Source organism: Dermacentor silvarum, chromosome 4 (assembly GCF_013339745.2).
Source record: "Dermacentor silvarum isolate Dsil-2018 chromosome 4, BIME_Dsil_1.4, whole genome shotgun sequence".
Taxonomy (NCBI): Eukaryota; Metazoa; Arthropoda; class Arachnida; order Ixodida; family Ixodidae; genus Dermacentor; species Dermacentor silvarum.
The window spans coordinates 78831956-78851933 of NC_051157.2; positions in this window are offsets into that span (position 1 = coordinate 78831956).

The window sequence follows — 19978 nt, forward strand, 5'->3', positions numbered from 1 at the left end:
CCCAGAACGCGTACCCTAGCGCCAAGTTGCAATAGGTTTGTCATTCACCCCTGTGGCCTCCGTTGTTGACAAACGTGGGCAGTTGTTTTCTGTTCTAAATGGGTTGTTGCAAAAATTAAGGCATGAATACATCGGTTACCCTATTTTATTCTTTGGGAGAGTAAAACCGTAAGTGCGACCTCTGTCCATCCTGGAAAGCAGCCGGGGCCGCACTATCGGGCGCTACGGCGGGAGACGCCGTGATCCTGCGGTCCTAGCCCGGTGGCCTCAGCCCTGATGCCGTTCCTCAGCACAAGTTGCACATGCCCAATGTGGGAAATCGGCCAAGAATTGGGCGCATTGCACAAAATATGTAGAAGTGTGAAGGGAAGAAATATTTAAAAGTATTACAAAACGTTTTAGACAGCAGCGTCTAACCACAGCTGGCGCCACCATTCATGCGTTCCCCGTCTACCTCCGCTTCCCCCACTGACTGCATGCTTTGATTATCAATCGCAATGTTTAGCATTCCAAGCGTCATGATTCGGCTTAGCGATCATAAAGAGCACTTCAAAGCGCCACATGATGGCTCTAAAAATGTGGTACGTACAGTTCAGCAGCGTTTTTAGTTTTTGGGCATAGGGTTGCCCTTCGCCAAAAGAGAGTATTTGATTTGGAAGCGGAAAATGACATGCTTTCCTCATTAGGCGTGTCTGCTTGCGTGACTCTTTTTCCATCAATAATATATTATCTCTGCGATCGAATGTGGGACACCTGGGAAAATTAAATACGGCACTAGTGGCAAAGGGTTGTGCCCTAGACTAGAAGCGGCGGCTACGCATCCAACCTACCGATGCACATGTCGCTACAGGTTGTCCGTAAAGCTATTCCTGGCGTCACACTCGAGTCTATAGTGTGCAGCACCCTCATACATATCAGCAGTGCTATATTGAGTCACGACAGTCGATTCACGCTTCGCGTCGAACACGGCGTGCACGCAAAAGCATAAGATGGCACGCGATGTTCGGAAATGACAGTCGCGATAATCGAGTTTTGACGGAAGCTATACGCGCACAGGTACCTTTCCCCTTTGGCGTTACTCAAAAAACAACTCAAAAATTCTAATGTGATAGCGCTCTGCAGGTCAGTACGGGCCGTCGGTGATGTAACCATGTTTGTAAATTGGGCGGATCCTGCAGGCAGTGTTCTTAAAAGGCATGAGTGGGCTGATTCTGATACGTGCACAACATGGTACAGAAATTTTCATCCCTAATGGTGTTTTCTTGTGTCGATAACTCACCCCCTTACACCGATACAAAAAAAGTATTTAGCGAACTAAAAAAGTTGGATGAAAAGTTGTTTTGTTACAGCCTTTCCTCTTGATTTATTCAAAGATCTAGAGGAAATGTTGTATGCAGATACATCCTGCGCAGCTTTCTATTGTGCACACGATGCTATGTCAAGAGTATTGTCTAGCCTCTCAACGTAAGCTTTTGACGCAGTTCCAGAACATGTTCACTGCTATTCACCTTAATGTGCGTTACGCCGCTCCTACAAGCTAGACGACCTGAGCACATTTTATTTCTGAGTTTATTTTCTGATCATCGTAATTATGTAATATGAAACGGGGTATTCCGAATGATATGATATGTTAATTACGAACAACTGTAGTCATTATTTTATTAAACGAAGTGGACTGCACGGTGGCGGAGTGGCGATGCATGTAAAAAAAGGCAGGCTTGACGACGTAATATAGGAATTTACGTGCGTTACTGCAGATTAGGAGGTGCTTTGCTTACAGAACGGTGTCAACATGTACGTGATGCTTCACCGCCCACCTTATGATTATTTAAGTACTTTTCTGGAAATTGAAGAGGTTTTTTAGGGGCGAACCTCCTTAGGGTGTGGGTCTGTCCCTCCTCTGTAGTATGTAGTAGTAGTAGACGTCGTCGTCGTAGTATGTAGCCACGTCTACTTTTATGAAAAAAAAAATCACCTTACCCCCGTATTCATAAACGCTCCTCGACTTGAACTTGACTTGCCACCGCCTTGGGCAGCGCGTTCGAAACGCGATAAAGGCGGTGGCAAGTCAAGTAGTTCAAGTCGAGGAGCGTTTATGAATACGGGGGTTATACTCTCTCAGCAGTCATGTGATGGCGTCGGCAAACGCGGTGCACGTTCCGGCATGTGTAAACGGCTGCGTAAGACGCTGTGGCCTCTCCCCCTTACTAGAGAGTACTGCACGTTTCTAACGCGTTTGTGCTAGCGTCCCCTTAAGCGGGAGATGGCGAAATTATAGTGAAGGGTGCTGTTATAAAATAGGAATGACGTCACATATGGCGCGTGTCATTGGTGGAAGTCAATCGTTCGATTTAGTGCGGCAAGACTGGGCGAATTACACGGAAGATTCACGGTTTACCGATGATTCCCTCCGGAGCTTCGCCCACTCATCATCATTCACCCCGTGGATATGCGTTTTTTTTTAGAATAGTCAGCACTCCATTGTCACATTTTATTAGGTGGTCCCGCGCACTAACTCGAAATACACATTGTTTTCTTCTTATAAAATAATTATTATAACACATATATATAATTTTGTTTACCTTATTCTTTTTTGTTTGCTATTGAACAATTAGGAGTGTTTATTAAAATATTATCTCAAATACGCATACCACACAGTGACTCAAGCATCTGCAGCGCCGACAGGTGGCTTGTTCCGCGTTGCCGCACGGGCTATTTACTACAATCTCTAAGGTTTACATTGCCGCCGCTGCTCAGTTGTCAACAGAGGCGTTAGTTTTGCTACATACAGCAGAAGACAAACGAGGGAATACTTTTTTTAGCTCTTGGTAAACGTTCTTGGTGGTTACAACATCTTTATTGAATATCATGGTGGGGTCTCAGGGTGGCCCCTGTTGGGGGCGACTCCCTCGGCCTAAGTGACGATTTTCAGTTGTTCCCTGAGATCGGCGGCAGTCCTAAGTAAGGTCTCCCAGGTAAGTTTGGAGGGGGCTGGCAAGAGCGTATTTGGGGGAGGAAAACCCCTACATCCCCAAAGAATGTGGTCCTGTGTTGCCAACTCGTTCATGTTACAATTTTGACATATGGGGTTAAATTCCCCATTTGTGATAATCGCCAAACTGTGCGGACTGAGAAAAGAGTCTGTCTGAAGCTGGCGAAGGACGGTGGCCTGCGCTCTGGTAAGGTACCGATGAGGCGCCGGGTAAGTGCGCCTCCTTTCTTTATACAAGTTTGCTATTTCACTATATGTGGTCACCACCTCACTCAGAGAATCCGAGTCAGAGCGGCGCGCCTCCCGGCTTGTTAACCCTCGGGCGATGCGGTGCGCCTCCTCGTTCCCAGGATTTCCGGAGTGGGCGGGGACCTATACTAGATTGATAAGTCTGTCCGCTTGATAAAAAGTGTGGTAATAATTGTTTAAGATTTGTTCCGTAGTTTTACTAACAGTGCCTTTACTGTAATTTAAGATCGCGCTTTTGGAATCGCTAACGATTGTATGAACGAGGTCGTTCGTGATGGCTAGAGCGATAGCTGTCTCCTCCGCCTCGAGGGCAGAGAAGGCCTCCACCGTGGCCGCGTTTAATATGTGGCCGCTCCCGGTGACTACGCTCACAATGTATTTTCGGTTACCCTGCGCCGCCGCATCCACATAGGCAACAGAGTGGTCGTCTTTATACTTGTCCCACAACTGCTTTGCCCTGGCTGTGCGACGGTTGTCGTGCCTTCCTCTGAGCATGTTTTTAGGAATAGGTTTAATGATTAGCTGCCGCCTGGTGATTTGTGGCAAGGGGGTTTGTCCCACAGAGGCGATTGTGGGATTCAGGCCCAGCTTGTCTAGTATGTACCTTCCGGCCTGTGTACCGGACAGGCGGAAAATCTGCGCCGTTTTGTGCGCCTCGATTAGTTCTTCTATAGTGTTGTGTATTCCTAATCTCAATAGTTTGTCCGAATTAGTATATTTGGGTAGTCCCAACGCTGTTTTGTATGCTAGACGGATTAAGGCGTTAATTTTGTCCCTATCCGCTCGCCTTAGGTGGCAGTAAGGGAGGGAATACACTATGCGACTGATCAGAAAGGCTTGAATCAACCGACATAGGTCCTGCTCCCTCATGCCTGTGTGTCTTGTTGCGATTCTTTTTATCAATCCGCACATTTGTCGGATCGTGGATTGCAGCCCGGCTATAGCCTGTGCGTTGCGGGTGTTGTGTTGTATGAGCATTCCCAGCACCCGTATGGTCAGCACAGGCGGGACCGGGCCAGACTCCATTCGAACCGCTATTGTGGAGGCCTGCTGTTGGCTGTCTGTTTTGTCTGTTCTGTTTCTGATAATCAATAGTTCGGATTTCTTGGCAGAGCATGTTAGCCCGTTTAGTTTAACGTAATTTTGGACCGTGTCTGCAGCCGTTTGCAGTGCATCTGTGATTTCGCCATCTGAGCCAGTGTTTGTCCAGACTGTTATGTCGTCTGCATATATTGAATGGCTAACGTGGGGTATTGCATCTAAGAGGGGTGGCAAGTTTCTCATGGTAATGTTAAAAAGGAAAGGTGACAGAACTGCTCCTTGCGGGGTTCCTCGTGTTCCTAAGGTGAAGCGTTCGCTCTTAAGGTCGCCCAGATGAATTTCTGCAGTTCTTTCCCTGAGGAAGTTTGAGATATATGCGAAACTGCGTTTCCCCACGTTCATCTGGTTCAGGTTAGTTAGGATTGAACGATGCGTAACACCGTCAAAGGCCGTCAAAGTATGGTCCTTGTGGCTCTGATAGGGCCTGGCTGCAGGATGTCGTGCTGTAATTGCCACATGGTAAACGTTCTTATTTTATGTTGTCCTATTATCCTTACAATGATGATTGTTAGCTTTATGCATTGTGGTTATTGTTATTTTCGTTATTTTGTAATTTGTGTTCACGCTAAACATTTTACGTTCGCTTAATGTACCAAAGACATAATGTACCAGCACTGCTCTGGCACTAGGTCAATCACCTGCCTATCCTTCTGTGTTTAAACATGTGCGGCTGGACGCTTGGGGGTACCCAGCTCGGAGACAGTGCCTTTCGTGACGCTTCCAAGTGCTGTCAAGATTGCGAGGGCAGACGGTGTTCTCTCAGTATTTAAGGAAAATATTTCTCCCATGCTTTCCTCTGATGGATCTTCTATTGTAGTCGCGGAGTTTGATGCACGAGTACAATTCTTCTATACAACTCTTCCAGTTGTGTGGGAAGAATTTCAACGGGTGCTATGCCCTATAGCCTCTGATGAGAATGTTTATGTAAGGTTTTGACGCATGAATGCTGCTTCAGCTTCTCGTCCAGACGGTATACCAGCAGTGACTTATCTTTCTTTTTTACAATGAAAGGTATATTCTCTATGGTAAATGCCTTCCTTGTAGACGGACTCCGGCCTGATTCCTTGTGGGAAGGTCGCGTCATACTGCTGTCTAAGCGCGGTAGTGTTGCATAACATGCGCATTTATGGCACCCGATAACACTTCCGAATGCAGACCACAAATTAGTTGCCAGCCTTCTTGCAAAATGGTTCAACTGGGCGTTGCCGGATATTGTAAGTTGAGCCTAAACTTGCAGTGTCGTCACCAGGACAACCTTTACGTATCTCTGACTGACTAGGGATCTCTTCATGTACCTTCTCGAACTGGTTTACCGGGAACTTGATCTCATTGGACCAGTAACAAGCACTTCATGGTGTAGAACATCGTTATCTGTTTGGGTAACGGATTGCTTCGGTTTTATTTGAAGGTTTGTTACCGTGACAGAACGTCTGTATGAAGATATGTCTTCATTGCTACTTTTGAATGGTCACTGAGTGCGCCTTTCTTGGAATCTGACAAGGATGCCCACTACACCTGTCTTTTTCATACTGTGTCTTGATCCCCACTTGCGACGCATCATGGAATGTCGATACATACGCCGTTTCTCTCTTCCGGATCTAGGTGAGATCAAAGTATCAGCGTACGCAAGATGACGTCTCCCTTTTTCTTCGGGATGGCAACACTTACCTATCTTTTCTGAATCTTTTCGGTGAGTATAGATGCCTTTGCGGTTCTCGACTGAATGCAGACAAGAGTATACAGCGATGACCTATGGGGCTTTTGATGCGAGCCTTTCTACCATCACGTGATGACTCGTTTCGTACAAGGACAGACATTCGTCGGGTCGCGGAGCGGCGATTAGTGGTGGCCGCAAGATGTTGGTTATCTATTCCACAGTGCTCATTCATTATTAAATATAGTACATCTTCTGCGTTCTTTATTGCGATAGCAATTATATGGACACTTCTACCGGATTTCTGCCGTCGCCGTCGCCGTGAGATTCCCTATAGATAAAATCTTCGCCGCGCGCCGTATGCCCGAGCGGAAGCGTGCGGGGACGCGCGCTAGGAGAGCGAACGCACTCAATCTCCCATGCGCAAGCAAGGAAGCGGAAAGCCAGCGCCGGAGGGAGCAGGGGGGGGGGCACTTTTCTGCCAACAACCGCGCTCGTCGCTCGTCCGCACAGTCTCTTATCTCTCCCACGCGCAAGCAAGGAAGCGGGAAGCCAGCGCCGGAAGGAGCGCGGGGGGGGGGGCACTTCTACGCTGCCAACAACCGCGCTCGTCGCTCGTCCGCACCGTCTCTTATCTCCACACGGCTCTGACCTTTATGCGCCGTGCATTCGCCGCTCAGTTTCCGTTGAAGCGATAGACCGCACGTACCTTCGCCCGCTGCTGCGGCGTATATATGCGCTTGCTGCCAGCGTTTTGACAGTCGTTGTCTGCAGTGATTCAGTGTGATCTATTCATGTTTGTTTGTGCGCGCTCACACCACTCTTGTTCAATCAGTTAGTAATAGTCGGGCCACATTTTCCAACGCACGCTACACATGAAATGCTGCCCGGGTCGGCAGTGCAGCGCTACAGGTGTGTCCCTTCGCACGCGCTGCCCACGGGAAGCGCTTCTCATCAACACCACCGTTTCACACGCGCCTCCTCGTGGTCATCGAGTCTCTCTTCATGTCGGTCTACTTACGCCACAGCACACCTGCTTACTTATTCAGCTCATGTTTACTACAATTCATATTGCTACCAAAGCCGCTCACCTTATTTTGTATGACATTGCTGTGTTGCTATCGCATTCATTGCTTCGCCCTTAGGGCGAAACTGTGACATTTTTTTTTTTAATCTGGCACGCGTGGCTCGTCTACCCCGACGTGTTTGGCATCAGTTTACAACTGCATTTGAGAGATTCTACTACGGGATGTTACGAGATATGGGGGCCAAAATGGCACTCGTATCCCATACGTTCTTGCGGCTGCATCTAAGCAAGGGCGGCTACCGCCTTCCTGATCTTTCAAACATTTGTAGTGTTATTGCTGTGGACCATGTGCTAGATTTAATTACCAACATGGACTGTCAGGCCAGAAGCCTACCGATGTACTTTCTCGGCACTTTCCACAGGCTTTCTTTTTTTTTCAGATAATAATCATGCAACCCCCATCTGCCGAGCAGCCTCCCTGATTTTTACACCTTGCGTAATCGCGGCTAAACGATACCTTGCAAATTTCTTACCCGATATTGACGTGGTAAATCAGTTCCGCGGGATCGCACAGGTGGACGAAGGTTCAGGAACGAAAAAATTGTCGTCCACCTTAATGAAGCATGAAGCTACAAAGGAAACTCGTATCGGATCCGGAAAAACCCGGACCAGCGCGAATTTTTCCTGAACTGCGAAGCTTTGTTTCTGAAGCAGAACTGACAAACCCGTGTGGGTTTCCTTTGTAGTTTTGTGCTACATCGGGGTACATGGCTATGTTTCCTTTCCTGATATTGACTTGAAGCACACTGAAGCGTGTTGACTGGGCGAAGAAATTTAAAAAGGCCAACTTGATGAATATGAGATTGAAAGAAGTCGCAAAGGTAAATGGCGGGCGTTCGTGTCTCGAAGCTTACTGCATGACGTAAGAGACATCGGTTGGCGGCGCGGTTGGCAAGTTCCCATTACGCGTTACTGTCTCGCGTCGTGGGTTGTACTACAGTTCGTTCGGCACATTCTCCACAATGCGGAAACGAAGAAAGCTTAAAACCACGCTTTATTCAGCTGTGTAGTCGACTAAACTTTCTGGCGTTTTCTGAGCCGCATTTTCGCGGTGCGTCTCAACTCACACGCCAGTGCGCAGAATTAGTTTATTAACTTACTCTTCTGTGTTGGGGCATTTGTATTCTTGAAATAGCCTGGTTTTGCAGCTTTGAGCGGACTGCCACAAAGGGCCATTCACCCCTTGCTGCTGCGGCCACGTATGCATGTCATTTATTATTTGAACAGCGAACATGTGGTACTCGGGGAACAAGAGTTTCTTGGGAAGTTGGCAACACGCTTTGTGATAATTATGAATAAGCTTGCCCATGGTGGAATATGAGTGAGATCTGTGTATTGTAAAACAGTTTTTTTTATGTTCGCGACTGTTTTCTTTGCTGACCGTCCTTGAAACTTCTGTTTGTGCCGGTAGATATTTTATTCCTGAACTGCCCTTCATACTGTTGTTTGTGTATAATATGGACGTTTTGTAGTACTTGATTTTCGATAGTATTTCTTGAGGACTCTCTGTTTTCATCTCTCTTGTCCCGTCGCTGTTGAGAATTGCTGACCTCTGTTAATTTCATACGTTACGTCAATTCTATTAAACTTTTCTTAGCCCCTCGACTTGTTGTTGCGGCTTCGTGCGCATGTCACTGAGTATTTAAACGCCAAACTTGTGCTTGTCGGGGAAGAACAGTTTCTTCGACGTTGGTCAACATGCTTTTTTATAACTGAAACAATCGTGTGTCGTTGACTATGCTGCAATGGTAGTGCAGCTTGTGTATTATATACCATATTTGTGTCTTCGCGATCATTTCCTTATGTTGACTGCACTCGAAACTTCAGTCTGAGCTCATAGGACTTCTGTCTGTGTGCAATGTGGACTTTTGTAGTATGTTGATCTATTAGTAGCTTTAGAGGACTCAGTTTTCATGTACTTTGTCATGATATCGCAGTCGCGAATTGCTGACCTCCGTTAATTTGATATGTTCTGTTATGCATATAAAAACTTCTCTTATCCCCGACGCAAGGGCCTGCAACACTCAGTAGCCATGGAAAATCTAGGAAAGGCGGTAAAAAAGGCTTCGCATTAAAAGCAAATATCGCGCACGAAGGGCGCTTCGATAGCCAACGTACCTAAATTGTGCAAAGAGTCTTGTCGCTGCCAACGCGAGCGAGGGTGGCTTTTCTCGGATCATGAAAAATCTCCATCTCGGGCTGAGATGGTATAGCGGTGGTATAGCGATGCCTCGTCCTTAGTATTTGTGGTTGTATGACTTAGCCGTGTAACGCTGCCACTTCGATGCCGGCCGATGCCACGTCGATGCCATCGTATACTCCAAGCTCAACGCAAACGCTGAAACCTCGACACAATTCGTACAGGACTTTTTGTCAAAGAAAAACACATAGAAACAAATTAGTCGATCCCTCTTTCAAAGTGAAACCTGCATTTTAACAAGTTGTAGCAGCTTCTTCGTTACTTCACAAATGCATATCCATAAATTCGCACAGTGTTTTATTAATTACGGTTTCGCTCGAAGGGTGAAGCAATGACGGCGATAGCAAGCACACGAAATCATTGCTCCTACCCAGCGAAAAGAGCACCTCGGATGCTACTAGGCATGAGTGAGTAAGTATGTGGCGAAATGACCTCGTTAAAGCTCCGGCAGCATCATGCGCGCGCCAAATCCCCGTATTCAAAGATGAACCACCGCGACGAAACCGGGGATCACAACCGAATAAGAGGTAACGGTTGTAGGGGATCACGAGAAAATTTATTCCCCCGTAGGCACACCTAAGACTGTGGTACGTATCAATACAGTTGCGTACATACCAAGGTGCATACCAAATTACACCACAATGCACCTCCAAGCAGAACAATCTTTACTCCCTTATAGGCGTTCAAGCTGCCGGCTCTTCTTCTACAGTATGACTCAGTGAGAAGACAAATAATACCCAAATATTGCGATTGAATGAAATACACGTCTAGAGCCTAAGTCATTTATTAAAGCAAATATTTTCAACTGTGTATATGCTTGCTTACTAAACATTAGGTTGGCACAAAACGGCAAAGTATCATCTCACAGATTTGTGGGATAATATTTGCGTGACGTATGTAAATGGGAAAGATTTTTGGTGAAGGCCGGCATAAAACATTTTTGAGTTAAATGAAAAAAAGACGGTTGGTAAAAACCATCGGAACATGTTTTTTTAAAGACTAACAGCTGGTAGACCAGCTGAGATGAGCTTCTGAGGACACTTATTGTTCATCTCTATTGGTGAATGTTACAAGGCACGTGGGTTTTGTGACGTTGCGCTGCCACCGCCACAGACCGTATTAAAACCGATGCAAGGACACATATTCTGCAATGGCATCGGATAGGCCCACACTGTCACCAGAATCTCCCAAATTTATTAGACCATACAGCCGTCCAAACAAAGTGTAGATAAAGCCAAAGTTAATGATATTGCCAAGAAGGACATATATGTTGTATGGCTGTCGGAGATGTACTACTCTCGGTGCTGGTGGATGGCGAAGAGGGAAGAGGCTAGGAGCAGGAGCTCGTGGATCTCACTAGCAGGTGATTTCGAAGCCTGGACTTTTTACCCGCTCCCAGCGGTTAAGCGTTGGTCGGCTTGAGAAAGCGTTTCGCACCGTGAACGGCTACTTTGGCCTTGCATTTAACGGGTGGGCTACATGCGAAGCCAGATCTCTGGTGGCTGGCGCTGCGCAAATATTGTCGTGAAACGCTACGTATGTTTACTGTAACTGCTATTATCGTGGGGAACACTCATACATAAATCTATGAGCGAAAGCATTCGGTTGCTATTGTGGCTTTGTTTTCCAGGATAAATCGCCATCGATAATGCGGGTGGAGAGAGGGCCTTTGAGTACTTCGTGCTCCTTTATAAAAACACAGCCCCGTGTACATTCTAGGTTCAACATGTCCGCGCTTCTCCTTTAGGGAAGGCGAAGGATTTCACGCGACGCTAATGCGAACAGCGTGTGTAAACGAGACTGGCGGCCCTTTGTGCATCGCTTTTCAGGGATTACGCACGGCATAAGTCCCAGGTGGTTTTCTTTTTTTTTGCTTCTTCTTCTTTTTGGTATCTATGAACCCTCTTTTATCGTCGGCGAGGCTTCGTTGTCAAGTCCATTGTGCTCCCGATCCTAAGAAAAGATTGAGCCACTACGTTTTTTTTATATATAGCGCAGAGAAAAAGAGGAAATGGTATCTTGCCGCATGGCTCCCCATTCATGACGAACCAGCCCATTGTTGCGATCGCGGACGCCAATGATGGTCCCCCCTTCTCCTCTCCCTTCCGCCGCCGCCAATAAAGTGCGTCGTGATTCCGTTCAGAAGCCGCCGATTGTTCCCGCCAGAGGCGCGCGCCTCTGAGCGACTTTATTTCCGTATGCCTACGTTCATATTTTGCGTGCAGCACTGGTGAAACAGAGTGCACCGGAAAGGGGAGTGATCAGCAGGTTTGTCGTGACGTCACTTTTGAGCTTGTAGAGGTATCCTCAGTCATTTGCACTGATGTCACAGAACCGCTGTAACGTTTTCAACAGGCCAAGAACAATGTACACGCTACTGTTGCGATTCAGGAAAGCTGTGGCTTGATAGAAAGCCTAGACTCCGTATAACGCTCACTAGATACTTCACCAGCATTCAGTGAAAACTTGAGTAACTTGTACATCCAAATATCGAGACTACTAGCAGCAATTTCCTATTTCGGCAACAGTATCAACGTTAACTGTGTAGGACGTTGCTTGCAGTGAGCAAAAGTAAAAAAAATTTGAGCGAGTTGGTTAGGATAGTAAAGAGCAAGAATGCGCGGTTCTGGTACAATTTCCATATTCGCACCAGGTAACCTTTGCGTAGTCATTGAGCAACATTTCCCCCAGCACTGTCACTTACATTATACAGGAGGCTGTCATTACAAACTTCGTATTCGCGGTATACGTCACTGATATATCATATTCGTCACCACAATTTTAGAGTGTAGCAGGTGGTGAACGCAAACCGAATTTATTCACGTTTCCTTCCACTGCACCTAACTAGAACGATTACGACAGCTCTTCTTTGTAACCTCTGCCTATGTCTCTCTTGTCAGCGCGACCATCTTTGAACAGGCAATGGTTTTTGTAAGGAGGGCAGAGTAAAACCTATATCGAAGGGACCCGATTTGCGGATTGTCGATAACTAAGGGTCTTTGTGCTCATGCTGTCGGATATATATATATATATATATATATATATATATATATATATATAAACAAGTAGGATATTTGCTGGTCCCATTTTTGGCGCTAGTCAGGCTTGACATGGCTGTGTTTGGCGCTTGCATCCTCAGGCAATATCGCGTGCTTCGCACGTCAAGATTCCCATTGTGCGACGTAAAGATCGTGCATATATAAACAACGTCGGCATGGCACATCGCACCCGAAAGAAGTACAGAGAGTGCAGACAAAGCTAGAAAGCATCCGGTGGTCATTTATCTTGCCTGGAATGAGAACAATAGTAATAATGGTTTATATGCATAAGTTTTTGTTGTCGACCTTTTGCTGGAGGGGGACGTGCCAGCTGGGATATCGCATTGGACGCTGAATAAACGCCTTTTTTATTTTTTGCTTAAGTGTATATCAGTATTCTTATCTTTCCAGCGTCTATACGAGCTCCTGGTGCAGTGTTGCACGCACTGCGATTCTGGGATTACCAGAGCAACAGTGTTTAGCACACTCTCAAGGAAAGAAAATAAAAAAATAAAAAAGGAAAAGGATGAGCGCGTGGTATACTGCATTCAGTGTAACATTTTGTTAGACTGTATTCCATAAGACAGGGTGAAGTAGCAACGAATGTATGCCTTTCAATGGGCTTTAGATTGCTTCATTTTGACAAAATAAAGTATCTGAAACGGTTCAAATATATACTACCAGCGCTCAAGAGACCGATGTAGGCTTCTTTTGTCGTGCAAAACCTATACATGTCGACGGAAATTAAATGAAACACCCGCTGTAGAGAGCTAACTAAAGGATTCCTCCCCTCCCCCTCCGCGCAATGATACTGTTACGCGCTTATTGTTTTATATTTTTTCTCGCAGAAGGAAAGCTACAACTCAAGTATGAATCATCGTTTGTATAGTAATGCCCGCGATATGACAGTGAACATCAATGGGTTTCATTCTATTCTATTCTAAGAATATGCCGGGACAAGTACCTACCTGCTGCAGTGACGTCTTTGGAGGACTGAATCCGACCATGGGCTAACAATAAAGAAAAACACGCTTAACTTACTAATAACTGGCTTAACACACTAGGTCGCATGTGAAGCTTCCACTATCAGCTATTCTACTGTATACACGTACAGCCTGCTCTCCCTTGCACGTGCCCGCTTCCCCGAATAGGACTCAAGCTACAGTTTAATGATACTATTCTGATGTTATCTGCACGATGCCAGTGGCATGATGGTGGCACAGATGGTGTGATGTACCTAGAACTGCACAAGTGTACGCATATTCTTGCTATGTCTGTCTACGTTTTCATTTCGCCAACATATATATGCCTAGAGGCTTTGCGAAATACAGCTCGCCTTAAACAGACACCCATCGAAGAATATATGGCAATCTACGCGGATGCCGTTTCTTTAACGTATACCGTTCACCCACCTTTTCTTTCCTCTCTCTTAAATGTGCTACTTCACCGCTGCAGCAAGTGGAATCTTGATCCGAGAACATATAGCGAGACATTCGATCTGCCCGAGACGCTGTCGCGCAAGCCACGTGAAACTGGCCAAGGAATTCTCCCAAATGGACAGAGCCAGGGCTTCAAATTCCAGGCGCGCCTTTGTCAGAAAGACACGTGAAAACAGATCCTTTGTGTCTAACATCAAGCGCATTCTCAAAGCTGCTTTCGCTCTTCGTATAGATAAAAGAAAAGATAACGTTGCACGATAAATTTTCTCTCTGTTTTTGTCTTTGCTAACTCCGGCCACTTGCTTCACATATCCCATAGTAAAAGTCAGATTTATCCGCCATCACCGTTACAATGAGTGAAGCAAGACATTCCATTGAAGTTCTAGATTTAGTATCCAGTAAAGTGCGCATCAGGCTGCCAGTAAGAAAGATAGTTGTGTTTTAGTACAGTTATTATTTTCTTTACGCTCATGACGATTTGTATATTTTCTTGTAAGATATATATTCTTGCCTTGCGCTGCATTTTTGCGAAGCACTTCCAGATGTCCTCATTTTACCTGGTCCAAGAACGCTTGGCACTATATATCCGTGTTTCTTTTTTCGTTTTTTTTTCGAATCGTCGTCACATTGACAACTGTTTCTCGACATATAAGTCGCTGCTCAACTCGCCCCATTCCTGACCGAACGTGCGGTCTTTCGTCTGTGATACCGTCCTATATATTGCGCATTATCTGTGTCGGAAATCGAAAACATGTAGTACAATTTATATACGCATAAATGAACACCAGTTTATTTATTTTTACGTTGTCCTAGAGAGAAATCTCAACTGTTATGACCCTACTAAATGAATGCCGCGTGCCCGTGAATTGCATCCGAGTTTCCCCCAAGAATGCACGCCGCTGTGGTAAACGGAGTGTAATAGAGTTAGTGGTCTTTTTTGTTATTCCTGACTGCCCCATGACCTAAATTCCTTTCTCTGGGCCCATATGTCACCATGTTCACTGGCTTCTCGCGAAGGAATGCTCCCTCACTCTCAGCGTCTACTTGATGCTGGTTTCTTTGCGCGAATAAAGTTTACAGAGCGTACAGACAGAAGGACAAGTCAAGAATGCCAATGTTGTCACCTCTAAAATGATAAGCAGCTGATATTTCTTTACACCACCCACACTCTATATATTAAATTTTTACCTGCACTCTTTCTTTCCTCTTGCACTAATGCTTTCAAAATTAGTAGTTTCTGTTAATGCTCCTGCTAAATATATTGGTGCACCTTACCTTGCATTGTGGAGAAACCATTTTATTAGTCTCCTTCCACTTCTCTTTCGAAAGTGGCGGTTGCCTTTGACCTGCAATTAAGACGTAGTTTGGCTACAAAACGCTTGAAGAATTAAATTATGAGCTTGGTTTCAGAATAAGATTCTTGAAATGAAGAACCGCCGCATAACTTGTTTTTTTTTTTCTGAGGATATCGATGCCATCGCGCCGTAATCAGCGCTTTCGATGATCGCTTATTCCCATGTTCAGTCAGCCTGCATGCCACGCCAATTCTTTATTTGAAACTTGTTGGACAGCGCTAGCAAAAACATCCTGTCACAGGGTGCTTTTTCAAATATTGGGGGCTTAGCTTGCTAGTCCGGGTAAATAAAATCGACAAAACCATCCCTCGTAAGCAAACGCATTGCATGTTTCGGTGTACAATCAGCAACCTTTTCATAATTTGTACATTCAGGTTGATATTTAAGGAGTTTAGTCATAATATCCTCACATTGGCAGGCTCATTGTAAAAATACAATTGACCTGCTCAAGGGAACAGAGAACAAAACCCAATTGGAGTCGCTCGCTCACCATGTTGACCTTGTCTCAAGCACCTCAATACTCCTGCACAAGTTCGTAGAAAAAAAACCTTTTTCTTCTTATGTGTGAACTGACAAGGCAGTCTACACAATATTTTGTTGCTCAATATACTCAAGGACGAATCCCTTTGCTGTTTTAAACATTCTAAAGAAGTCAAGACTCTTCATTCTTTTTATGTAAGTATTTACTTGTCTAACATTTAGAAACCAGCAGGAGTGCTCTTGTGCTCTCCCACCAAATACGAGTACATTCACTTTGCTTATGCACAGGTCGAGCAAACGTTTTTCTTTGAATTTTACATGAACTATAAAAACTTGAGCTACGCATGACGCAAACAGTCGCTCTTACGAGAGTATTAGCTAGCAGCATTCCCATTGTTCTTACAATGCAAGTGTCGGTGGCAACCTTGTTATACGTTGCACCATTGTACGTTGAGAACATGACAGTTCGATCCTATACGTGCCTCCACGCTAGACAACGCAGGAATGAACTGCCAGGCCTGTTTATTTTTTTTTTGCACTACTCTGAGGACAATGGCCGCAAAAGAAAATGTAAAAGCACACGCAGAAGCGAACACAACAATACTTCACAAGCGTCAAGTGAAGCGAGTACCATATATTGCAGTACTTGGTCTCTGTGCTGCCGATCTCCTGTGGGAAATTCGTCTCCCAACTTTATTTTATTTCATTTTTCTTCTCAGGCCACCAGAGGATGTCTCTGAGGTACGTTGCGCCATTTCTTTGTTTTCAGGCCAGTCACTGTAATCAGTGCACGGCCGTGGCAGGCGAAAATATAGGCGTGTGCTGCCATGCATTCTTCTCGTGAGAAGAAATTCGGCTGACCGCTGCGTTTTTCCTTGTCCGCCTGATCCGACGTCGGTGAGTTAACGCGAGAAACTTTTTTCTGATCCCGGCATCTTGCGAAAGTGTCTGCTTCAGTTCAGCCTTTCTGCAGCTTTCGCTGTTCCCTTTGACAGCTGCCTTGTTTTTCTTTTCCACCGTGCAATGGCCATTTGCTTGGGCCTAACTCTAGCACACACAAAAAAGCAGCACGTCATTTTTGGCTTCCTCGGCACTTTTTCTTTTCTTATGTCCTGTCGTTCTTTTCTTTTTTTTTGATAAATTGCTATGCACAGCTAGAACATTATGTACCACTCTTAGGTACAATGGAATTATGTTGGTGTTGCTTGTGTGTTGCATTATTTTATTATCGGGCTATAGATGTACGGCATGGATACTAGCTTGCCAAGCAAGAAAGTTGCCGGAGTAAGCTGCAGTGGCTGCCACTCTGCCCTTGTTGTCTTGACGGTGCAAGCCGACTTCCTGAATCTCCTCTTCTTAAACACAAGAAAAGTAAAAAAAAAGTCTAGTGACTGTTTACTCAAGTACTGTGACAAAACATGGCTTCGGTTTAGGTTGAGTAGCACCTTTAGTTCTTTCGCTATACGTGTCCCAAGTGAACAAAATTTGCCATTGGGTTTCTGAACAAGGACATGATATAATCTTTCAGTGACTGCCGCGACACTGTGGCATCGTTGGTAATCACCTCGTCGGTGACGCTGCCCGACGTGCCCAGGCCGGAGCACCGACATCCCTTATACCTTTATCGAAAGTAGACGCGGCAAGGGAGCTTCGCAATCTTGCGCCTGCTATTACGTTGAGTTTTTGGCACAATCCGCCGAACTCTAACCGCCGAATAAACAGCCTCGACCCATCACTGAAACTGCAATTATCAGCGAACCTTTCACGACGGGACGCAACGCTGCTGTGTCGGCTGTGGGTAGGAGTAGCCTTCACTAACTCCTACAACAATCGCATTGAAAAGGCGGACTCATCCATGTGCGCTAATTGCAAGTGTGAAGAGGCCATCGATTATCTTTTGTGCCACTGCTCTTGCTTCGAAAAACAACGACAGACTGTCCAATGTGTCTTGAAAAGACTGGACGATAGGCCATATAAAGAAGCAAAGGTCTTGGGAGCCTGACTTCACAGCCCATCAGTCCAGAAAGCCATTCGAGCTCTTCTGCAGTACCTGAAGGTGGCAGACATAAGTGCCTGACTTTAGGTATGCTTCACCTGGCTTAGTGCATGTGAAAGTGCGATCAAAACTCGTGTGGTCTCTCTCCCTTTCTTTCACTCTCTCGTGAAAGGTGTAGGGTGACACGTGTAGGGTGACACGTGTAGGGTGACACGTGTGGGGTGGCAAACTGGACAAAGTCTGGTTAACCTCCCTGCCTTTCCTTCCTCCCTTCACGATCTCTCTCACTCTTCGCTATATAATGTGTTCAGGATATGAATCATTTTCTTTTTTTTTAGAAGTTCGCAACCATATGCTGCAGCAGTCATTGCTAAAGTAAGTTACACTTATTAGTCATACTAAAATAGACTGTTTTTATTACCTCCACGATTCAAAAGAACAGGTCTTAATCGCCATTTAGATTTTTGATTCATTGTTTATAAACGAAGTAAGGTAGATGACCCTGAAATTATCGCTTAACTTGAGTACGTGATAAAACCACGAACAGCAGTATTTTGAAAGAATTTCTTCAGTTGCCTCCACCCTGCTTATGAGATTTGATCATGCGCCTGTGTTACGGCATGAGAAACATACTCGTTCCGTGCCTCTGTGCCTAGTATCCACAAAAGTGGCAATGACACCGTGGTTGTAATCGCTAAGCATTTGTAGTTGCCAACAATATTTCTGCCTTTTAGCGATTTGATTTGATCAGTACTAGAGCCTTTCTATATAAGCTGGTTTCGCGATCACTAGAAACTCATAATCTACTAACAGCGCAAACGTCAGTGAAAACTGGAATTAGCATTTGAATACCTAGGTACTAGTGATCAGTGCTTCCCCTGAACCAATACACAAAATTATTCGGTTACATTCACTCTGTTTAATGCATAAGTCAGCTGCTACAAACAGTTTAATGAAAAAAAGTTGCTGCAGTTTCACCTGAAAGGCGAAGCATCAATTGCGATAGCAAATTTGTAGAGAGCTATACGGAGTAAGGATAATAGTTTTATCAGCTGTATAAATTTGGACATGCAGCAGCACCAGCAACGCGCAGAACTGTTGTCGACGCCGTCGACGCTTTGCCCGCGTTCGCACAAAATGCGTGCGGCGTTGGTGACTGTTGCCGGAGCCTCTGATATAAATAGGCACTTGGTGCCGCTGCTCAACGTCGCCTCCCTGCCCTCCCCCCCCCCCCCCCCCCCACTGCCTTTCGCGCGTCGGAAGAAGGCGCGTTTGCTCTACATATATGGTGATTGTAAAGGAGGAAAGAGACGCCTACTTCCGCAGCCCTTAAGGGAGCACGGCGCAGAACGCGCGTTTGTTCTCCGCCGTGGGTTCACTCCCCGTCAAAGCGCACGTCCCTCGCGCCCTTTCACGCGCACATACAGCGTTCGGCGCGCGGCGATGATTTTATCTCCATTGACGTCATACGGAACCTCACGGCGACGACGACGGCGACGCCGACGGCAGAAATCTGCTTTGGAGTGTCCATATAATTGCTATCGCAATAAAAAAAGTTGTCGCAGTTTCACCTGAAAGGCGAAGCATCAATTGCGATAGCAAATTAGTAGAGAGCTATACGGAGTAAGGATAGTAGTTTTATCAACTGTATAAACTTGGACATGCAGCAGCACCGGCAACACACAGAACTGTTGTCGACGCCGTCGGAGTTTTGCCCGCGTTCGCTCAAAATGCGTGCGGCGTTGGTGACTGTTGCCGGAGCCTCTGATATAAATAGGCACTTGGTGCCGCAGCTAAACGTCGCCTCCCTTCCCTCCCACTCCCCCCTCCCCCACGGCCTCTCGCGCATCGGAAGAAGGCGCGTTTGCTCTACATATATGGTGATTGTAAAGGAGTAAAGAGACGCCTACTTCTGCAGCCCTTAAGGGAGCACGGCGCAGAACGCGCGTTTGTTCTCCGCCGTGCGTTCACTCCCCGTGAAAGCGCGCGCCCCTCGCGTCCTTTCACTCGCACATGCAGCGTTCGGCGCGCGGCGACGATTTAATCTCCATTGACGTCATACGGAACCTCACGGCGACGGCGACGGCGACGCCGACGGCGACGCCGACGGCAGAAATCTGCTTTTGAGTGTCCATATAATTGCTATCGCAATAAAACAATCTGTCGACATGGGATACAGTCGTCGCCTAGGACTTTTACAATGAATAAAATGGTACTTAGTAGTACTCCGCTTTCTAATTTATTCCTAACACTACGTCGTCACACTCTTTCTGCATAACAGGGAGTACGGCCCTTCAGGGAGTACGGCACAGAACGCGCGTTGGCTCTCCGACGTGCGCTCGCTCCCCGTGAAAGCGCGCATCCTTCGCGCCCTTTCACTCGCACAT